Consider the following 18,112-nt stretch of genomic DNA (forward strand, 5'->3'; position numbering starts at 1 on the left):
GTGTATATACAGAAACTACGTTATGGACAGCTGCAAGCAATAGCGGGAAGTTTAATCTACCTCGCTACAGTCTGGTTCTTTATGCGCTACAAACTGTTTTCCGATAAATTTATTATATGTACCTAGTAAGTATGAGATACACGTTACAGAATGGGGTTTGTATCCCATTTCCAATGACATGAAGTGAAAACAGTGATACAGATTCTCGCACTGCAGAATGGATTCTATAATAAACAGCAACTTAAAGAATGGGCTACACCTTCGATTGCCTCTTGCTTTATTAACGAAAGGGCAAAAGAATCAATTCTAAGATATCTACAGCAGGATGAACAGCATTTTAAACTACATCGTACTCCAGTCAGAATAGCGAGAGAAGTAAAATAAAATTTTCGTTACAGAAACATTACTATCTGAACCACTTTTTACTGCACAGACTGTTTGACAAGAAGGTAAATGTTCCATGAAAATTACGAAATATATTTACATTCCATTCATAACTTTTTATTCATATGTTTTACTGTCACTGCCTTCTGAACTAGAATCGCTGGATGTTGGTACCAGACAGACAATTAACGAATCTATTATTTCATCCCTAATAACTTCTTTGCGGTAATTTTCATCTTGCAGTTGTAAATGTAACATATGCACGCTTCCCAATCATCGACTGCGATTTTGATTGTTGCTTCACGGATCAGTCTTTCAATTTGGGCTATTTTAAATGTAGTGTTTTTATCTGCCACATATATCTTCACATGTGCCTACACCATTTCTGTTGGGTTATAATTGCAATAAGGATATACTCGTATCACCCTGTGACCATGTTGCAGAATTATGTAATCAATTTCATATTTTTTACAGCTGTCTTTGAAATCTTAATGAGCTCCAACAGCTCTGCTCTGGTTTGTGTTTCAAAACGTTGTATATTATTAATTAACAGCCATGAAAGCATATCATTTTTTGTTGTGTTTGTAGTAGGAGGCCTGTTGAGAATAACAGAGTGATAGCTTGCATTTCCACAAGATTGAAAGGATCTGGATGCAAATAGGCCAACAGCTGATCCTCAAACCAAGTTTCCCCACTCATTTCGAAATGGTAATTAGAATTGGTTTTCGATTCTGATCGGAATACAAGTGTTCTTTGAAGCACAAATCCGCTAACAGTGGAACTGGACTGACAAATTATAAGATGCTGTCCTTTTCCCAATGGAACTTTCAAGCTGTCTTGTACCTTCTACTGTGCTTTTGCTTTATCCAAGTGTCTTGCAAATAATACGCAGTTGATTTTCTTTTAATCTGACTTCGCGAGTTGTTCTTAGACATGTCGCCCTAACAGCAGCAATACCATTACACATCATTAAAATTTCTGTCCATCATTAGATTTTACATATTTAAATCATTATCCCTTAACTCATGAGGTAGGTCTCCTATAATGTATACTATGAGGTGGGATCTCTGTCATACCTATGTTAAACCGAGTTTTTAAGGAGCAAATCATTTGAAATTTTTAGGTTCTTATGTAACGTTTAGTTTTGAAATTACTGAAATGTTGTTTAGATACTCCCTGATGATCTGATTTCACTAAATAAAACGTATAGTATTTTACTTTTTATCACATAAAACCACAAACTTTGTGCAGTGTTTTAAGTAGAGCACATAAGTAAACTGTCAGGGTACTAAAATTTAATTTCTGAAAAGTTGTAATATCTCTGTAGCAAGTAAATTTTCACAATAACTGAATTCAGAATATTAAAATTCCAGATAAAAATTGCTATCGATAAGTACATGAAGGAAGTCTACAAAACTGACATTCAGTTCTGGGATCTACATTTTTCTTTATCACCATTCAGAGCATATTTCATTTTAACTAAGATATTATGTATTTTATTGGAGAAATAAGAAGGTCTCAATCACAGTTCATCTGAATTCTTCCTTTGAATGACACTCCGCTTGGAGAACTGTGATCACTGGCTATTGTAAAATCGTCGTCTTTTTAGTATGTTTCGTGATCTATATGACTGACATCTTCTCCATCCGTCGACTAACAGTTTCATCGAACTTAGGATCATGAAGGATGATACATTCCTGCGAAGTAACTTTGTACTATACTGAAAAAAAAAAGAGGTATGTTGTTCACGACGTGCGCTCTAGGAGACCCCGACACATCTCAGAAACGTGTGCTAATAACAAACAAAGAAAGCAATAATGCAAACGACAGCATAACATTGTAGGATTGTGGGGGAGATGGGGGGGGGGGGCAGGGATACAGATGCATTCGGCCAGGACTGAGCTTGGCAAGATAATTCGAAAATTTTCGCACAGTCTGAGGGACCATACCTCGTTAGTTAAGGGATACTATTTGGATTGACTCTGCATTTCCTTCCAAGTCAGTAGCTTCATACATTGCTGTGACCAATTTTGCTGCCATGGGGAACTCACCTTATCATAAAATTCGACAACCCTCCAATGTAAAACATCTTGATCTAAGTCGTCGATTCTTGTTAACAGCTTTGGCATGCCGTTTCTTTCCTGGAGACAGAAATTCCTCACTTCCTTTTACCTACTGAGACAGCTTGATCTGCACAATTTGTCTGACAGTTCGAACATCAGTACCACCACAGGCCACGGCGGTGCGTTCCTGCACTTTGAGAAGTTCGCAGAGTGGCTCGCCTGAATCTGCATCACATTTGATGGAAGGGTGGACTTTAAAAATAAGGTCCCTTGTCTGTTTGTGAAACACTTGTCGCCTACTACGTGTTCCAGCCATTATAAAAAAACTCACAGTACACACAGAATACCACAGAAATCAGTCAATTATAGTTTCGTGCATATAAAACACGATAGAACGCTCAAGTATGACGAATATCTACACAGTATGGAACGAGGAAACTGAGCGCTGACTGGCTAGCTGCACACCTGATTGCTACGCATTTACAGCACAGATGCCATAAATGCTGTTTTTGGCTATAGGACTCTGAACAGGTAAACGTATTTAGCAAATCCACTCCGACTAGTGAAGTCTGCAACATCCATACGAATGAGATTTATTTCATTATTAAAGATGGATATAGCTCAACTGTCATTGATTCCTATGCTCCCCTTTTTAACCATTATTGTGGCATGACTCTTTTTTTAATGTAGCGCAGGCATCCATAACTCAGTGTATAAGCACCTTTTGAAGTACACTATTTGCATTGTATAGAAAAGAAATCAAGTTATATATTTTATACATTAAGCCTGTTAAAGTAATAATTTATGAATATAAAATGCTCATATATCTTTTACTGATCTACAACTACACCCAGATACACAAGACATTTATAAAAAAAAATTGTAAGAAATATACAACCTACATTAACTTCTGTGCACCTATACAAGATTCGTTCTCCTTAGTTGGCATAAGGTTGTAGTTAACATCCATCCATTCACATACAGTGGAAATAAAATATTGCCTAAGGACATATTATACACAGACTATACTGTCTGCACATTCAGCACTCCCTAAGCATACTCAAAGCCTAAACTATATTTAAATAAGGTGATCAAGATTTACATACACTGATCAGGCATAACATTAGGATCACCAGCCTGCTATTGATATAAACCTGTCCATGTGATAGCAGTCTCATCTGGTGAGGAATGACTCTAGTCAGATACAGGCACAGTGTATGTAGTATCAGTGAAAATGGTGTCTGTTTGTAGAATGGGGAAGTTGTCCGATATATCTGAGTTTGATTGAGGACAGATTGTGAGAGCACACAGACTTGGCATGAGCATTTCATAAAATGCATGACTTGTTGGATGTTAGAGGAGTGCTGTGATGAGTGTTTTCCACACATGGCAAAACAAATGTGAGACCATGTCCAGATGTCGTTGAGTTGGGCGGCTACCCCTCATTACAGATGTCATAGGCTGGGCGGACTGGTAAAATAGGACAGGTGGCGAACTGTAGCAGAAGTAACATCGGACTTTAATGCTGGGGAAAGTACATGTGTGTTTGAACATATTTAATGGTGGTCCTCTGCAGCTGACGACCCATGCATGTGCCAATATTAACACAGGGAAACTATTACTGAATGGGCATGTGAACATTGGCTATAGAGTGTTGGTGCAATGGCAGAGCATTGCGTGGTCTGATGAATCTTGCCTATGAGAGGGAGTGAATCCATCATCTACCAGTGGAACAGCTCCTTGATATCTGTACTGTGGAAGGACACAAGCTGGTGGCAGCTCCATATTGCTCTAGGGAACGTCCATGTGTTCAGTGGAACTCATGCACGGCGCCATGACAGCAAAGGAGTATCAATACACTGGTTGCAGACTACAGACACTCCTTCATGACGATCATGTTTCCTGACAGAACTGGCAGTTTTCACCAAGATGATGAGGCATGTCACAAGGTCAGGAGTGTGTTGGAGTGGTTCAAGGAACACAGTGGCGAGTGCCAGTTGATGTGCTGGCCCCCAAACTCACCAGAACTAAACCCAATCGAACGCATCTGGGATGTGATTGAGTGTACTGTCAGGGCTAATCGCCTCCCCCTCCCCCTCTCCCCGGAATTTATGGGAATTAGGTGACTTGTGTGTGCACATATGGTGCCAGCTCCCTCCAGCAACCTACCAAGGTCCTATTGCTTCCATGCCGTGGCGTGTCACCGCCGTTGTCCATGCTAAAGGGGGATGTACCGGCTATTAAGCACATGGTCATAATGCTTGGCTGACCAGTGCATATACATAGAAGCAACATTTCTTAATCATCTAACATAGAAAATATCCTAAATAATCTTACACAAATCTTATTGAACAGATGTTTTTAAAACTTGGGATGGGCCTAACCCCTTAATATTACGTGATCCTGTATATACCAGCAAATAGCTCCCTGGACGTGGGGTCTGGATGATTTCAAATGGCCCACAAATTTGAGTTGCCTCTTATTAATCATTTTCCTTATAATTAAATATTTAGTATGGTTTTTTACCAGAACCTTTCACCCATGCGAAATTTTTGGGTTAGAGGAAGCTTGCAATCAAAGTCCCTTTTTCTTTCATTGAGCCTTCTTGTATTGTTGATAAGAGCTTGCTTCACTTTGTCTTCCCATGATGTACTCTCCCTGGGAAGATGATTAAGTGGGTCTATCCATAGACTCCTTTCTGATTTCTTTAACATCAACTTTGTAGGCATATGTTTTTTAGATGAACGTGACAGTGTGTTCAACACTTCTTCATAAAATGTCAAGTGCCATAACGGAAGAGTCTGCTTATTGGCACAGTAAGTGCAAATGAAACAATTTAGCTCTCTAAATATATGTTTAATGGGGCTTGCTTCAGGATTAAATTATGTTTTGATCATGAAGGAATGTTTTCCAGCATTTACTAATGACGTTTGATGCATTATCTTGCAGTGAGTCACTTATACATATTGTTCATTGTGGTTTGTGTGGGTAGGCTGGGGTTCAGTAGTAGTGAGTGCAACCTGCCTGCCACACTTGTGAACTCAAAACATGATTAACTCTATAAGCTAATCTATGCCTTGTAGGTTTACAATGCCACGAAATGACATTGACAATGATAAGCGCTCGTGCTGCTCAGTACAGCTGCACAAGAAATTTAACAAAAAATAAACTCAAAAACTTATAAAAAAGAAATGAAACAATTAACTTTCCTCGTTAATCAAAAATGTTCCCAGTAATGGTATCTGTGCTACAAAAGAACACCAACACAGCTAGTGTACAATTCAGTCATATAGAACCAACTGATGATATTTATTATGAGCAAAAGGGTTGTCTGATCAGATAATTGTAGGCCAAAAAAGAGGATATTCATTAAAATTGAACATCAGTTTATTAATCCTTAAAAATCAATGTAAATTACAGTGACTCTTCACTATGTCAAGGACAAAAATTAATGATTGTGCAATTAAAAAAATTACGGTAATCAGGGTTGAGACAAAACTCCTGTCTATTTTCAACGTTCTGTTTAAATGCTGGAGGCACCTGAATGCTATGTGGAAGGCTGCTACTCAACTAGAAAATGTCTTAATTTACAAGGTGTGGTTAAATGGATCGTATAGGCATGCATCTGTCGTAATTGACGTTGTCGCACAGCTTAGTGGATGATGTTGTGTGGTATACACCATTATTAATCTCATGACAGAGCAGCGGCGCTCTCCATTACGCGCGGCCGAGAAAAGCATCGTCGGCCGCACTTCTCCGCTGTCTAACGTGCATGTCGCCTTCGCGCGCACTTCACACCACAGTGATTGGCTACTCATAATACTCAGCGATTGGCCGCCCAGAATATACAGCGACCTCAGTCGCCGGCTCCATTAACTTCTCATCGTGCTATGTTCTACTCCACAACTATAATCCGTTCATCATAAGAATAAGCCTGATGTAAACATTGCACTATGTATTCTTCGGCGTTTGCTGGAACCTCATTGGGTTTCCGTTTCACGTGGGACTCCAGCCAAGTTGTCTCGAGTACTGTCAAGTACGATAAGGGTATCTTTTGTACTGTGAGTTACGCGCACATCGACTTAGCGATAATACGGGACAACAGTTTTACTGACGCATTTAACTTGGACAGCACTGGCCGGTCAGCTGGAACAGCTAGCCGCCAGTGACGTGGCCAGCTGCAGTTCACACGTAAAAAGAGAAGAGCATAGGAGCAATACAGCTTCGAACGTCATTTCATTTTTAAGCAGAATGAAGTAATAAGCTGCAAATCTCCCGCAGTTCGCTCTTTAGACGACTAGACGAAAACTGCAACATGTCATCGTTTTTAGCTAACGTACTATTGTAATTAAAAAGAAGAATGATGAAAATTACTGACTTAATCACAGGGTAATCTTCCTGCATAAGCTGTATGTAACGTAAGAGAGTACTGAAAGATTTCACCGTGTAGTTAAATACTGAAGCCACTGAAAGTATTACTTACAGTCAGTCGTCTGGTAATCCCTTAGCTCCTTCCTTATCCGAATCTGAGAAATGCATTTGAGTTCTGGAAGTGTCACCCGCTGCGTTGCTAAGGAGCCTAACAACAGCAGAATCCACGAAGCCAATCAGGCGCAGCATTTTCTCTTCTTCTTTTATGACGAGCCGTTCGGCAGTGACGTGTGAAAAAGCTGCGTGCGTTAGTTCCATTACATCTGGAAGCTTAACGGTCTTGTTACTTCTCGGGCCAAATCTCGCACCTTGGCTCCAGATCAGTTCTGTTGAGTTCATATTGCAATGGCACAGTACGAAATGTAAAAATGCAGCATTTGTATTATGTGCTCGATGCTATAAAAATGATTGTTTTTCATATTTCTACGATAGTTATCTATCTCTTTGGTATAAAACGACGGACATAGTCTAAATAAAGAGGATTTGGTTTTTAAATTGTTATGTTTTCTTAATTTAAACAGCTTTTATGAACAGTCTTTCATAAAACATCGATAATCAAGAATTTGTATTTGAAATGGAAACAGGAATTTTACATTCAATACGTAATTAGAAACAAGAAGACGTGCATTATTAATAAGAAATGATGAGTTTTATAATCACGAGATCTAGGATTTCAAATTGAACGAGAAAAAAAATGCTATTGGTAAAATTTGGACTAACACAAAGCGCATTTCACTTATATTCCATCAAGCCACCGACTGCGCTATACGTTCACTAACGGTTTCGCGCTCAGCTGCATAATATAAACACTAGAAAAACTTCAAACCCATTATCTCCGTAAATTAATGAAAAACATTAAGAACAGCCTATTTCTCGGCACATATTAACCGTGTTCCATGCACGTGTTTCACTGTGGACCAGAAAGCGACCTCAGCCATTTTCCTACTGCGCATTAACAGCGCGACAATCAGAGCACAACGCTCTAGAGAGTGTGACTGTACATGTTTTTTCAAATAAAACCTATGTAACTAAAGCATGATTAAAAAAACGTTGATGGCTGTTAATGCATTTGAATATCTTAAAGTTTCATTTAACGTAACTGAGTAATGAGATAACCAATACACGAGTCTGACCTACTTCCAAGAGCGTAACAACACCAGTGTAGTGAGCTACGGCTTCTGACCAATCATCGCGTTTGTGTTTGTTTACATCAGGTTTATTCATACGATGAATGGATTATAGTTAAGAGCTACGCCGTGGTTGACATGCTGTTCGGTGCTACTTTGGCTGTGCGCTGGACTTAGAAGCCGAATGCTATTCTGGAACTTGGACTTCGCCTTCACTAGGCTCACTATGTCAACGGACTCATGGTTTACGCCGAAATTCTGGATTTCGCTTGCATTTTCTGGACATTGGTGGAACCACCATCGAGTTACGTAATTTTCCATAAAGTGTTCATCTACAACATGGCGCTTGGTAACAGAATTATTTTGTATCAATAAACCATAGAACAGTGATATATTTATTGCGCTATTCCTCGTTATAACAATATGATAATGAGCTTGGGCTCGAAACTAGTCACCAAGTAATAAAGAAAACCATTATTGCAACTTGGACAATTCTCTGCAATTTATTATACAGGATGGTCCATCTGAAGTTTCGGATGAGATTATCTCGAAAACTATACATCGGGTAAAATTAGTGGGTAAGACAAGTTCGTAGACTCATAGGGGGGCATCAAATGATACTACACTTGACCCCAATCTCCGCCCCCTTGCGGGGCCAACTTTTAAATCTTAAATGGAAACCCCCATTTCTTATTTCAGATTCGGATGCTCCACAAAAAAGTAATCAAGTTTTGTCTGAAACATTTTTTAAACCATTGACAGATGGCGCTGAAATCGAGAAAAATTAAAATTGGGGAAGAACTCCGATTTATTTAGAATGATCCGAGAAGGACGCATCGAATCAATACAAAATGTGCACCAGTTCTTTCATTACGCCAAATTAAGCTATTTTTTTACAAAATGTATCCCACCCGTCACAGTTTTTGATGGAGGGAGGCGGAATGGTATTAAAATCTCGTTAGGGAACTCTTCGCAATTGTATTACTCAGCTGACTGTGGCGCTACCGTGACCAAACTGGGAACTATGGCTCAATATAAAGGTCGGTGCAATGCGATCAGACATACACTCCTGGAAATTGAAATAAGAACACCGTGAATTCATTGTCCCAGGAAGGGGAAACTTTATTGACACATTCCTGGGGTCAGATACATCACATGATCACACTGACAGAACCACAGGCACATAGACACAGGCAACAGAGCATGCACAATGTCGGCACTAGTACAGTGTATATCCACCTTTCGCAGCAATGCAGGCTGCTATTCTCCCATGGAGACGATCGTAGAGATGCTGGATGTAGTCCTGTGGAACGGCTTGCCATGCCATTTCCACCTGGCGCCTCAGTTGGACCAGCGTTCGTGCTGGACGTGCAGACCGCGTGAGACGACGCTTCATCCAGTCCCAAACATGCTCAATGGGGGACAGATCCGGAGATCTTGCTGGCCAGGGTAGTTGACGTACACCTTCTAGAGCACGTTGGGTGGCACGGGATACATGCGGACGTGCATTGTCCTGTTGGAACAGCAAGTTCCCTTGCCGGTCTAGGAATGGTAGAGCGATGGGTTCGATGACGGTTTGGATGTACCGTGCACTATTCAGTGTCCCCTCGACGATCACCAGTGGTGTACGGCCAGTGTAGGAGATCGCTCCCCACACCATGATGCCGGGTGTTGGCCCTGTGTGCCTCGGTCGTATGCAGTCCTGATTGTGGCGCTCACCTGCACGGCGCCAAACACGCATACGACCATCATTGGCACCAAGGCAGAAGCGACTCTCATCGCTGAAGACGACACGTCTCCATTCGTCCCTCCATTCACGCCTGTCGCGACACCACTGGAGGCGGGCTGCACGATGTTGGGGCGTGAGCGGAAGACGGCCTAACGGTGTGCGGGACCGTAGCCCAGCTTCATGGAGACGGTTGCGAATGGTCCTCGCCGATACCCCAGGAGCAACAGTGTCCCTAATTTGCTGGGAAGTGGCGGTGCGGTCCCCTACGGCACTGCGTAGGATCCTACGGTCCTGGCGTGCATCCGTGCGTCGCTGCGGTCAGGTCCCAGGTCGACGGGCACGTGCACCTTCCGCCGACCGCTGGCGACAACATCGATGTACTGTGGAGACCTCACGCCCCACGTGTTGAGTAATTCGGCGGTACGTCCACCCGGCCTCCCGCATGCCCACTATACGCCCTCGCTCAAAGTCCGTCAACTGCACATACGGTTCACGTCCACGCTGTCGCGGCATGCTACCAGTGTTAAAGACTGCGATGGAGCTCCGTATGCCACGGCAAACTGGCTGACACTGACGGCGGCGGTGCACAAATGCTGCGCAGCTAGCGCCATTCGACGGCCAACACCGCGGTTCCTGGTGTGTCCGCTGTGCCGTGCGTGTGATCATTGCTTGTACAGCCCTCTCGCAGTGTCCGGAGCAAGTATGGTGGGTCTGACACACCGGTGTCAATGTGTTCTTTTTTCCATTTCCAGGAGTGTATAAAGGTCGGTCGAATGCGTTCAGACGTCACTTCACTTTCAGGTTGTGAACTGTAAACATCACTGACGAAAGTAAATTATTCTTTAGCGAAACATGGCTCACTATCCTCCTACAGAGATTGTTGATATGATGTTAATTTTAGGTGAATGCCATAACAATTACGTTGCAGCTGCGCAATTATATGCGGATCATTTCCCAAACAGACGACATCCAAGCGAAAACATTATTCGCAATTGCACACAACGAGCTCTAAATGGATACATGCACCGCCCACCTCGTCATCGCGAATACAGTGAAAATGACGCTCGTACCATTACCGTTCTCACCTGTGTTCAACTGAACCCCGAAATTAGTAGTCGTGCTATTCAGAGACAAACTGGAACACCGAAATCAACTATTTTGAGGATTTTGAAGGCACATAAATATCATGCGTATCGTATCACACTGACACAGGCATTAACATCGAAAGATATGCAAATACGCGTGCATTTTTGCCAATGGGCCTTGGAAATGATAAAAGGTGACAACGATTTTTGTTCGATACATTATGTTCACTGATAAAGCCACATCAAAAACATTGGCGAATTAAATCGACATGATTGTCATCATTGGTCCCCTGTCAATCCACACTGGCACAGACCCGTTGACAACCAACACAAATGGTCGTTGATGGTCTGGTGTGGAATTTTGAACGGTTACTTGATGGGACCGTATTTTTTTGACCGAAACGTTACTGGGGAATCTTATTTACAACATCCCCGCGATGATCTGTCGGAGCTAATGAAAGATGTTGATTTAGAAACTAGGCAACGAATGTGGTTCCAACAGGACGAGGCAGCTTCCCACTATGCTAAAAATGTGCGGAACGTTTTAAATTTATGGTACCCTGGTCGGTGGATAGGACGCGGCGGACCAATTCAGTGGCCTCCACGTTCACCAGACCTAACATCTCCTGATTTTGCTTGTGGAGTTATTTAAAAAATATTGTTTATGAAAGACAGCCCACAACCAGAAACGATATGGAGCAACGCATTCGAAGAGCATGTGCAGCCATACCACGGGATGTGCTGCTCAAAACTGTGGACAACTTTCGCAGACGGTTGACTTTATGCATTGCAGCAAATGGGGATCATTTTGAACAATTTCTTCGTGGCTAATTTAATTAATTAAGCACCCCAAATGGCGAGAGGCAAGGGGACTCACACTAATGAAGCACCCGATGGGAACATCATTCTACTATGCCCAGGTCGTTGTTCCTGGGTAACACTAAAAGGGGAATACGGTACATTTTGTACAAAAATAGCTTAATTTGGCGTAACGAAAGAATTGATGCACATTTTTTATCGATTTGATGCGTCTTTCTCGGATGATTCTAAATAAATCAGAGTTCTTCCTCAATTTTAATATTTTCTCGATTTTAGCGCCATCTGTCAATGGTTTAAAAAAATGTTTCAGACAAAACTTGGTTACTTTTTTATGGAGAATCCGAATCTGCAATAAGAAATTGGGTGTTTCCATTTAAGATTTAAAAGTTGCCCCCCCCCCCCCCCCCCCCCGCCCCACCGAAGGGGGCGGGGGCTGGAGATCACTTGTAGTGTCATTTGATGTCCCCCTTTGAGCTTACGAACTTGTCTTACCCATTATTTTTACCCGATGTGTAGTTTTCGAGATAATCTCATCCTAAACTTAAGATGGACCACCCTGTATAATTTACTAGTCATTTGAGTAGAATTTTGAATTTAAATTGTTGTATCAGCAAATTGTTTATTTTGTTGACTGTACTTCAACTTGCTCGCTGTGTAAATTTTGGCTTGTTACATCATTAATAACGCGACACGGAAAATACTGGAGGGACATCAGCTACGGTAGTTATCACCACAGTTGGGATTGAAGATGAGCCTAAATTTAAGATGCAATTGATTAAGATCCCGAAAGGTGGTTGAAAATTATTAACGACTGCGTTCGAACGACTTGGGCCATGCTAGGTCCTCCCGAGTGCATTAAAGAAACTGAAGAATGTCCTAAAAACGTGGACAACCGGTGCTTAAACTCTGTGCGTTACAACTATTTTCTGGAGAAACTAGAAAAAGCAGACTGACATTGGTTGGTATACTCAAAGAGCAATGCCGCTGTTTTCTGCTTTTGTTGCAAACTTTTTACGTCATCTGCAGCAAAACTTGCAAAGAACGGTACAAACTACTGTCTGCGCCTTGCTTCTTATCTCAAAAGTAATGGAAAATCGAGCGAAAATTTGAAATTGACAAAAGAGTGGATCGTGTTTCCCGAAGAACTGAAATATTCACGAATTATCGACGCCTATAATGAAAGGCTACTGAAAATTGAAGCTGAACATTGGCAAAATGTTGTTGAGCGTTTAATATCGAAAATAAATTTTCTGGGTCAGCAATGTCTACCTTTGAGAGGAAGTACAGATATACTCTTTCAACCTGACAACGGAAACTTCTTGAAACTCGTTGAATTGTTCGCAATGTTCGACGCTGTGATGATGGAGCACTTGCGGAGAACAAAGCAAGGAGAGAGCAAGTATCATCTTTATCTCAGAAAAGACACACAGAACAAAATAATTCATCTTATTCGGTCATCTATAACCAACAACATTTTATTAATGAGAAAATGAAAGTTTAAGAGGCGACAGTTGTGGTGCACTTCGGCTACGACACACTATTCGAAGAGGTGTGCAATATCCGAATTCGCAAGCGTTTCCTGGGATTTCTTCCAATGCCAGATCCTCCAAGCTCCACTTTGACACAGGCTGTACTCAAGCTCTTGGAAGACAAAAAAAATCTCGCTTTGTAATAAGAGAAATCAAGGGTACGAGAATGGGGCAAAGATGAAGGGTAAGCATTGTGATCCCCGGAAAAGAGTTTTAGATTTGAGTAAGAGACTATTTCATGCACTATGTAGCAGTCACGCATTGTTTTCACGTTTTCGACAATGAAGAACTTGAGCGATTTCTTCTAGTCCTCCGTTCGGCATTGGGATGTCTTGAAGGAGTATCTGCCTAACCTGACACTGAAACGATAGAGCGATATAGGTGGGAAAGTCGCATCGATGCACCTACTCCCATGAGGTTTCCAATTGGAGGAGTTTATGACGCACTTGTTCACATATCGGAAGAATTATGTCACATGGCTACCTTATATTTGTCTTACTTTTAAATTAATATTTTATTTGAATCATCCACTACAAGTATTGAAGTTAGTGTACACGACAATTAGAATGAAATCTTTACTTTGGAGAAAACCAGCAGCACCCTAACGCGCCAAGGGGTTGTCATACTTCTAGCACCTAACAGAACTAGTGTGGGGAGGGGAATGACCAGAAAATTGTTAGCTCCATGGCCTCTAACGATTCATAACAGAGAGCCTGAAGTAGGAGTCTGTTCTGCTAACGATTAAGTGTTGGTAATACGGGTCCAGCAGCTTGATAGTGCTATACATATTTATTACCTGACACTTTTGTGAAAAGTTGGATTCATATATCAATTTTCTACTGAGAACGGTATGTGCTGTAACACTTCTAAAACCGAGAACCATGGCCAAAGACACGTGATGGAGTGGCCGCATGGTAAATGCGACCGTCTGACAGACTGAATAGATGAAACGTGCCTGCCAGCCCTTGTGTAGGTTTAAGACGTGTCCTCATCTTCATACACACTAACTTTGGGTTAGTTTTTTCGTTTTACACTGTGCAACAAAATCAAAGGATCACTTTTTGAAACACAGTAACTGTCTCCCATCCTGCTGCATAAGTTTGAAATTGGGCTCAAACGTGCCAACAACATTCCTCTATGACGGTGCCAAAACATCGCTCCCTGCGACATCACCCTCGGGTGCAGCGACGCTTCAAACAGCAAGATACCGACAAATACGAAAAAAGGCCACAGCTTAGAAGTTTATGAGCTTTAAGGCGAATTAATGATGTCGCATTGGCGCCAAGTTTCACCAGGGTTAGGCAACCTCTTCTATTCACCTTAGGTGCGGTTTGCCTACCTTCAGGCGCTACAGCAGCCAGGAGACTGAATTGGTGTCGAAGTTTCCAACAGATACATTTTTAAAGTGTTCGACAAAGATGGATGAGTGCCACCGAAGGTGTTGTCGAACTGAGAGGTCTTAGAAGGACCCTTTTGCCGTTTCATTCATGCACATGATAATGTAGCACACAAAAGTATAAAAGCCGTTTCATTCATGCACATTATAATGTAGCACACAAAAGTATAAAAGCCGTTTGATGCTTCGGATCACGTTCAGATTTCTTCTAATGGTCTCTATAGTCTGGGAGACGAGTCTTTGGTATTGACAGCTCGGTAGCGTCTTTCCGTTGCCTAGCGACCGCAGGCAGGCAGCCAATGACGGCCTGACTTTGAGCGGGTAGCAAGGGCCACGTTGCCGCTCTGAAACCCGGTCGCGCGCGCTTATGAAACTTACCAGTGTCTCGCGTGCAGGCGGTGCGGTCGTTCGTCGTTTGTCTGAAGTTGAATTCGCAGTTTATTTCGTTTTTGTTGTTTTTAGTGTTTCTTTATGTTTCGTTGTAAACAATGTCTAATGCGGCGGGTAGTACCAGCCCAACACAAGAAGTGAAACGGAGGAAGAAAAGTGTGCTACACACCCAGGCCCGTGAATTCGTGTGCTCTGTGAGGGATTACTTTGAGAAAGAAAAGGACAAAGGTGGGCCCTTAATTCCTGTTGTTCAGGTTGTGAAGAGAACTGCAGCAGCATTGAAAATAAGTAAGAACACTGTTGTAAAGATAGGGAAAGAACAGTATAGTGTAGATTGTGACGAGAGTGGCACAACAAAGCTGCACACACCAGGAAAGAAGCGACCGAGAAATAAGCAGGTAACAGCTTTGGACGATTTTCAGAAAGACGCTATTCGTCGTCATATATACAGCTATTATAAGAGAAGGGAACATCCCACTCTATCTAAATTACTGGTGTCGCTTCAGAAAGTCGATCTTTTTAAAGGGAGCAAATTTTCATTACGTACAGTGTTGAAAGACATAGGCTTCAGCTAGTCACTGTTTAACGGATGCAAAATATTAATGGAAAGGACAGATGTAGTTGCATGGCGGTGCAGATTTCTGCCCAGGATCATGGGTGTGGAATTCGAAAGTATAGTGTGGTTAGATGAAACTTGGGTCAATGCCAGCCATTCTTTACGTAGAGGCTGGAATGATGGAACGCCCGAGGGGACAATGGCAATGCCTCTTGGCAAAGGAGGGCGTATTATTGTCTTACATGCAGGAACATCGAAAGGTTTTGTGCCAGACTGCTTGAAAATGTTTCGGTCAAAAAAGACGGGAGATTACCATGAACAAATGAACAGTGTAGTATTTCAAGAATTGTTCGAGACATCGCTTATGACGAATCTGACAAGTCCATCAGTGATTGTTATGGACAATGCGCCTTATCATTCCGTTGTTCACGATAAGGCACCAACTTTGGCAACAAAAAAAGACGATATCATTTAGTGGTTGAAACGGCGAAAAGTAGATTTCAGAGAAGATTTAAGGAAGGCGGAACTGCTCGAAATTGTGGCACAAAAGAAACCCCAATTTCCAACATATGTAATTGATGAGACTGCTAAAAGGCACGGGCATGAAATCGTTCGGCTTCCTCCATACCACTGTCATTCCAATGCAATTGAAGGAGTGTGAGCGCAGATAAAAAATTACATTGCTGCAAACAATAAAAAATTCACGATCTCTGAAGTGGAAACTCTCCCTCCAGCAGCTATCAATAAAGTGACACGCGAGACCTGGGCTAAAATTGTAAACAGCACTGCAAGTGCCATCAGAGAGGCGGCCAAAACCGAAGGGGTTGTGGAAGAATGCATCGAAAATTTAATTATACATCTGGGAGAGAGCAGTGATAGTTCGAGTAGTGCTGAGGAAGACAATGTCAAATCAGATTCGGACAGTGATGTGAGTGGTGTTTTTCCATTACAGTAACTACAACGTATTCAGGAATGTAAGGAGGGAGTTTGCTATCGATCTACAACCAGATCATCATATTGTGAATACTTTCTTCAGATTATAACTCTTAATACACTGACCAATTATTCTGTAGCTTGTAGTAGAACAAATTAATAATGCTAATACTTAACAATGGAAACCAAAACTGCTAATGTTCAACAACTTGCGAAAATAGTTTTCATTTCAGTTGTGAAGTTTAACAAATAACTTTATTACGTTTCAGCATCTTAGATACTTGTACTAAATAGCTCTTATCAGTTTTCGAGTTAATATATTTCAAGCATCAACTTTAAATAAATTCACGCGTACCAATACGACTTGTATTTTGTCTCGCTTTTATTTCTGCTTCTAGAGAATGCGTGTACCAGACAGGGCGCCGCGTGCTGTGAGCCACGTTCGGCAACAGCGCCGTCTGCCCGCCGGAACTGTCAGTACCAATCACTCGTCTCACGGACTATAGTGGTTCCACCCTGTACACAAGAGCAGTAATTGCGGTCACACTACGCTCCAAAGTGGTCAGATCATGTTAAATGTGGTTGTAGCCCCACATTGTCCTTAGAGTTGGGTTGAAACGCCCAGGCGGTGGCAGCAACGTCGAACTTTGTCAGGGACGTCGTTCTGTTGCTCATCGCACTGTAAGCTGTCGTTTTTGACAGCGAAGTATATGGGAATCAATGCCCAAATGGAAGGGATTGTTTAATTGACGCCCTTTATGCCGACCTCTGAGGCCTTGTCGGTTCTGAGCGATGGTGAGTCTTAAGTTTCCCTCGGTGATCCATAAGAAAACAGCACGATTTTAGCATTGGGCGTCGCGGTTTTACCTCCATCGCAGAGTCGTCAAACGAAGGAGTGAAATGTGGGTAAGAGGGGCTGTGACGACCTTCCCATCGTGCGACACGTCCTCGGCAGCGTTGGGCAGAATCGTGGTGAAATTTCGTGCCAATGGGACATGACTAATCCACTTTACACGTTACATAAACTTCTGAGCTCTGGCTGTTTTTTCGCATGTGTCGACACAGGCTTCTGTTTGAAGCGTCGCTGACCCCGAGGGTGACATCGCAGGGTGCTATGCTCTCGCACCATCACAGCGGACAGTTGTAGGCACCTTTGAGCCAAATTTCAAACTCATGCGTCAGAATGGAGGCAAATGCAGGGTTTCGCAAAAAGTGATCGTCTAATTTTGTTGTGCAGTTTAGTTAAACGTTTAATGTTTAGGAGCGACAGGGAAAATGTATCTGGAACTATGTACAGCTTTGAGAACGACAGTTATACGTAACTTGGTTCGAAGTTATACATAACTAGGTTCAGAATCGTCTTAATAGCGATAGAGGAATATGCTTACGGATTACGGCTCATCATTTTCTGAATATACCGATGCTGGAAACTCAGCGATCCACCGAACGTCCACATCCTCTATGTGTTGTGATCATAGTGACGAAAATTTACAGCAGCAGCAACTGTCGATGGACTTCTTCCCGTTATCTAACTCAGGGAATTCTGTGTGATTCAAACACCGTTTCATTTTAATGACTGTGATACTTATCGACGGCAAATTTCCTTCCATGTGTTGTGCTAGAAAAAAATCTACTTTTTAGTTAAACTATTTTTGCTTAAAATTAGTTTT

Source organism: Schistocerca serialis, chromosome 7 (genome assembly GCF_023864345.2).
Source record: "Schistocerca serialis cubense isolate TAMUIC-IGC-003099 chromosome 7, iqSchSeri2.2, whole genome shotgun sequence".
Classification (NCBI taxonomy): Eukaryota; Metazoa; Arthropoda; class Insecta; order Orthoptera; family Acrididae; genus Schistocerca; species Schistocerca serialis.